This window comes from Cyphomyrmex costatus, unplaced genomic scaffold (genome assembly GCF_001594065.2).
Source record: "Cyphomyrmex costatus isolate MS0001 unplaced genomic scaffold, Ccosl1.0 scaffold467, whole genome shotgun sequence".
Classification (NCBI taxonomy): domain Eukaryota; kingdom Metazoa; phylum Arthropoda; class Insecta; order Hymenoptera; family Formicidae; genus Cyphomyrmex; species Cyphomyrmex costatus.
Genome location: NW_017278933.1, coordinates 310627 through 317294, shown reverse-complemented (window position 1 = coordinate 317294; position 6668 = coordinate 310627). Strand labels below are relative to the sequence as shown.

The window sequence follows — 6668 nt, the reverse complement described above, 5'->3', positions numbered from 1 at the left end:
TATGACTACGTGATATTACGACATTACTTTAACATAGTTAAATACTGCGTATACTGATAATCTTACATATTTTTTTACAAAAAGTAATGATTTCATATTTGCGTCATTTGTTCTTATACATTTTTTTAATTACATTTAATATGTTTTTTAGTCTGTATATTATATTATATAATAAAACTGAAAAAAAGGAGCAACCGATAATGATTTTAATCTTAATATATATTGTCATGATCTTGAGCAACTTCTAATTAGTTTTAGGTAGCGATCATTATTCCTTAAAAAAATATGAACAAAAAACATTTAAGAAATATTTTATTTTTGTTCTATACCTATAATATTATTTCTGATTTATATAATATTAAACTGTTTATATTAATTATAATATTAATTTTTTTAATTTTTAAGAATTATAATTTAATTTATAGCTCATTTTATACAATAAAATCTATTTTCTCATGTTTTTTTATAATTAAATCTTTTTATTTTCTAATAGAGCCTAAATATATTTTTTCTGCATAATGTGATGTATTTGCAAATGACATAAACAGTTTTGTATCTATTAATATAGCTTAATTTAATTTTTGAGTTTACAATAAAGATATATGTGTATAAGATATAAATATTCATATAAACTACAAAATTTAAAAAAAAATTTATTTTTTTTTAAACAAAGATAAACTATTGTATAAGTATATATTGATGCTATCAGAATGATATTCTTTATTGTCAAAATATTTTGCAAAGAAAATTGTAAATACAGTCTATAATGCATCAAAATGGCAATTGTATTATCTATGGCAAAAGCCTTTAAGCATGTTTCTCCAAAAAATTATAAGCATATATATAATACTGAAGAATATCTTTTAGTTGTGGAGTATAAGATCGTCAGGAAAGGCTTTGAATAGCACACAATCAGAGATGTTCTCTTATTTTGATATAATAGATATTTTATTTGGACTCGACAATATCGTCCATACAGGAGGACGGTTTACATAAGACTCTCTGAGTCCTTCTTTTTTGAAAATAATTCAAACGGTCAATAATGGCCGGGTGTATACCAATTGCACACGAGCCAGTTGCGCACAAGCCAATCACAACGCTAGAAAAAAAATTAAAATTTTCTACGCAGAAATTACTGCGATAGGCAGTGTGCAAGTGAACCGCTCTCTAATGGCCTAACGTGGCTATCTCGACCAATCATGTCACTGTCTGCGCGGCATGAGCGGCTCGATGATACTCTCTAATAGAACTAGATTTGAGTGGAAGTCGGTTCCTTACATTACATACTCTACGTTATTATTATTTATTATATATCATTATATAAATAATAATATTTTATATTACAATTTTTTATTTGATAATTATTATTTATATCATTATATAAATATTAATATTTTATATTAGAATTTTTTTTTGATAATAAGAATAAGTTACAAATGAAATTTTAACATGTCCATTGTAACAATATATTAAATCTAAAAAGTGAAACTACACAAATTATATCAATGACGTTACATATATATAAATATATATGAGAATATATTACATATTATATATTCCAGAAGTAAAACATATGTATTTTTATATTGATCATTAGTCTGTTGAGTACTAAATAATAAATAGCTTATTTTATTTAAAAATACATTAAATAATCGTTAAAATTCTTTAAATATTTTTCTACATATATATTTACAGTACTAATTCTCTAAATATACATATTTTTAACAACTACACTGTCTGGGATAATCATAAGGATTTACAATGACAGTAATCTCTTTACTTCCTTGAGGTATTCATCTGCTTTAAACAAAGGGTCATTATCGTCTCTACTTTCAGCTATTTTTTTCCCTTGTTGACAACATTCTTTGGCTTCATTGTATAAACCTTTTTTTAGAAGCACACTTCCTAAATTCACATGAATTGAACCCAAGTCAATTATGTCAGGTAAGTTTTCACTTAAAAATATTAAGTAGTATATTATATGAAATTACTAACTATAAAAGTCATAATTACATTGATACTCATTAATAACTATTACCTATTTTTGCTGCAGCAGATAAATATGTAATAGCTTCATCATATTCTTCTCGTATACAACAAATTGTTCCCAAATCATTAAGTAAAACAACAGTTTGTTCATGTCTTTCACCTTTCGTTTTTTTACATCATAAGCTCGAAGAAGATAGTTTATAGCTTCGGCATATCGAGATTGTGAAAGTAACATTCTTGTGTACCAATCAAAAGTTATATACCCTGTAGCAACACAGCGTCTTCATTATCAGGATCTTTTTGAACGTGCAATTGTAAATGTTCCATACAAATTTTGTTAGTTGGTCATTGTTGTGATAAAAAATGGTGTTACAATAATCAATATTATCTAAAAAATTGTCGCATTATAAATAAAAAAAGCAATGAAGTTAAAAACAAGTCCGTTGCTATGTGTAATAATTAAAAAAAAATACCTTGTCGAAAGAAGAAATATCTTAAAATCAAATATGGAGCAAATTTGCACAGAATTGATAGATGATGTTTATTGTATCAAATACCGCAGCACAATGGTAACAAGCATCTATATACTCTTTATTTGATTAAGTGGTCATTAAAAAGTTATAAACATTTTTTTGTTTAAAAAATCTAAACTTTGAACAAAAAATTTCGAAAAAATTCTATAAGCTTAATTGGATCAAAATGAACATTTTTTGTCTCTTAAACTTTTTTGATAAAATGAATAGTTTTCGAGATAAAAAATGTCAAAACTTGAAAAATGACTTATACCTTTACGATTTTTCAGACGTATATAGTCAAAGGTCTCAATGCGACGCCGCCGAGTTGTTAATAGTATCGCAGCTATAGGCACAGCGCTTGTTTGAAAGTGAAATATCTACTCACTCTCTCTCTCTCTCTCTCTCTCTCTCTCTCTCTCTCTAGAATATAAATTTTAATAAAATACGAATTTTGAATATTGTTATTGACCTTTTATTCATTAAGATCATCTTTATTATCATTATCATCGTCTTTATTCATACATTTATTAGAACATGTACAAATCGAACAACATTTCAAATCCGAAGCCAAACTAGAGCATGTTATATTATAGCCAAACAAGGAGACTTTCCGCCACAGAAGCAAAAATATTTTTGTAATAATTCCATTGCCGAGTCACCGTCAAAGTAATTTAGGTATAAAATATCATTTTCTTGTAATCAACCATATTCAGTTGGTTTTAATGATTCAATACATGATAAAATTAAAGTTGAAGGACTCTTTATATGAAAATAATAATTAAAACGAGGTGAAGGACAATGAGAGTCAATTCGTAAGTAAACAAGAAAGCGATTATAACATTAAAATTATAATACGAATTTTTAAAGAAAAAGAATACAATAAAATACTTAGCCGCTTTAGACACAATTAAAAATTAGAATATCGGTCAATATATAATAATATAAAAAATCGCTCGATGTAAAATGTCGTAACAAGTTTCGACTCTTGGTTTGAGTCCTCTTCAGACGTTCAACAAAAAATTCCTTATTCCAATATAATTAAGACAACACATTTCTCACTGACTCCTCGATTTCTCTCTTCGTTACACAACAATGGCAATACAAGATGGCAAAGTCGTATATTAATTGAAACAATGTATCTGTAAGTTACAGAAATGTGTGCTCTACTTCTATTTCATTGGTTAATGTTTGAGCTTTTTCAATAAAAATATTAAAATTTTCGTCGCTCCTTTGCTCCTCAATATATGTAATCAAATTATTGAGTGATCTAAAGGAATGACTAATATTTGAATTTGTATTCTGCAACATTTTGCTAACAGCATTTATTTTAAAAAGCAAATCATGCCAAATGATTAATGACGAAACAAATTTAAATGATTTGATTTTACTAATAATTGAATCACAGTTTTTTTGAACATGGCCGGAGACGCTACCGCGTCTCCTGATATGCCATGTGTTTTGTATTTTGATCGCGTGTTTGATCGTTGATAATTTCTATTAAACTATCATAAACTTCATCTAACTGAGAAATTAAAGGATAAATTGCTTTAATTCGGCTTTCCCATCTCGTTTCACTCACTGATTTAATTGTTAAAGAAGTTACATTTTTTTTAAGTATTGCCCAGCGATATGGAGAAGCTGAGAAAAAATTATAGAGTTCCTGAATTAAATTGAAAAAGCTTATTATTTCGTTAGTTACCTTTGCTGCATCATTAACTACTAAATTTAATGTATGCGCTGCACATGGAATAAACATTGCCCTTGGATTAATTTCTAAAATTCTTTTTTGTAAGCCAATATTCTTTCCTCGCATATTTGAGCCATTGTCATAGCCTTGACCACGTAAATTATAAATACTTAGATCAAAACTACGCAATAAACTTTTTGTCACATAATTGAAAAAATTTTCTCCAGTTGTATTTAATAGCGGAAAGAAGCCCAAAAATCTTTAACAAATTTCTACTTTACAATTTAAAATATTAACATATCTTATGATACAAGTCATTTTTGTTCAATGTGACTAACATCAGGGGTTGTATCTAAAATAATTGAAAAGTACTTAGCTTGTTTAATTTCTTTGGTAATATAAGTTTTCATTGCTTTTCCAAGTAAACATATCATTTCGTTTTGAATAGTTGGACTTAAATAATGTGGCATATGTGTATTTGAAATTGTAGTCTTCTTAATATTGCTAACATGTTCCATAAGAACCGAATCAAATTTAGAAATCATTCAACTGCCTTTAAAAAGTTTTCATTATTTTGTTCAAAAAGTTTATTAGATTCACCCCTAAAGGCCAAATAACATTGAGTAGCTAAAAATTTTATTATTGCAATCACTCTATCACTCTATCAATCACATCTTGTAGAATAAATTAACCAATCCCTTCGAATTTTTTCTTTATTTGGAAGCACTCGCTGATAATAAGTATTTGAAAATTTACCATTAACTGAAGTTGGAAAAACTTTATTTAAAATTTGAATGGGGCCTTTTTCTACAATTAAGTCTATTTATTTGTTGTTTAAGCATATTGGCCAACTTGCCGGTTCTTCTATGTCAAAATATGTTGTGCCTAAATTCTTTACAGATTGTATAGGAGCTGTGGAATCTATGCAATTGTCTAAATCTGATTTTTGCTCTTATTCTTTCTCTTGCTCTTGACGTTGAGGTATATGTACATGAGGTACATGAGGTATACTAGCAGTACTCGATGTAGGAGAATACTGAATATCCGTTTTATAATTAGGAATATTTATTTGGTTATCAGTTTTTTAGGAATTTAACTTTAAGATATAAAAGTGTTCACTTTATATTTTAATCTTGAAGGAACAACATCTTGCATATAATTTATAAAATTTTCATTTTACTGAGCAGTATATGATGAAGCTTTGCAATATTTCAATTTGAGATTGCTATCAACACAATCAATTCTTGACAATCATTTGAACTTACATTTAGATGAACAAGAATTGTCATTTGGAGCAACATCTTAATTTTGCGATTAATATATATTAATATTTTTATCTATATTGATAAGGACCCAGATATAGAATTGAAACGTTTATATTTATATTGTATTTTATCAAATTAAATTTACATACGTTTTACTTGTGTCGGCTCTTAATGGCAATTATACCTTATAGTCCAGTCAAAATAGACATAAAAAAGTTATAACTTCGCCAAAATTCGCATAGAGCTGAAAATTGGTATAGACGTTAAATAAACCATTAAAAATGAAATGTCAAAAATCCCCTTCGATCCTACTTGTACAAAAAAATTTATCCAAGGTCAAAGGTACAAAATTCAGGTTTTTTCCATTTTTCTCGGAAACGGTAAGTTTTATCGTAAAAATAGGTCAGACAAAAGTTGTAGATCATACAATTCTCTACAAAAAATGTTCAGATACATTTTTTCGTACGAATCACCATTCGTGAGATATCGCGGTTTTAAAAGTTGAAAAATTCATATTCTACATAATATGCATCTATATACAGTCTATATACGTCATCGGACGTTTAATATAAGTAAAAATAATAAACTATTGATTTGTGTTACTCACACACTGTACAAATTGAATGAGTATTTTAATGTATAAGACTATACACGGAGAGAAAAACCTACCATTTGAAACCGCGATATCTCACGAATAGTGATTCGTACGAAAAAAAGTATCTGAACATTTTTTGTAGAGAATTGTATGATCTACAACTTTTGTCTGACCTATTTTTACGATAAAACTTACCGTTTCCGAGAAAAATGGAAAAAACCTGAATTTTGTACCTTTGACCTTGGATAAATTTTTTTGTACAAGTAGGATCGAAGGGGATTTTTGACATTTCATTTTTAATGGTTTATTTAACGTCTATACCAATTTTCAGCTCTATGCGAATTTTGGCTAAGTTGAATGTCTATTTTGACTGGACTATTATTATATTGATTTAATCATATAAGCCTATAAACTGTATTGTATTATTTTAAGTAATAATAATAATAAGTATAAATAATAATAAGTAATAATAATAAATAAGTAAATAATAAAAGTAAATAAAAAAGTAAAAAAAGTAAATAATTACAAATAAATAAATAATGAATTTATTAATATTAATAATACATGCACTGATCTCGACAGTGTATGTATTATTAATATTAATGAATTTATTATTT

The 6668-nt window shown here is 27.0% G+C and overlaps 1 pseudogene; it reads right to left on the bottom strand.

The window, feature by feature from the left end:
- Positions 1-1756: 1756 nt before the first annotated feature.
- On the bottom strand, positions 1757-2319 carry LOC108777763 (tetratricopeptide repeat protein 19, mitochondrial-like; annotated as a pseudogene).
- Between the last annotated feature and the right edge of the window lie 4349 nt (positions 2320-6668).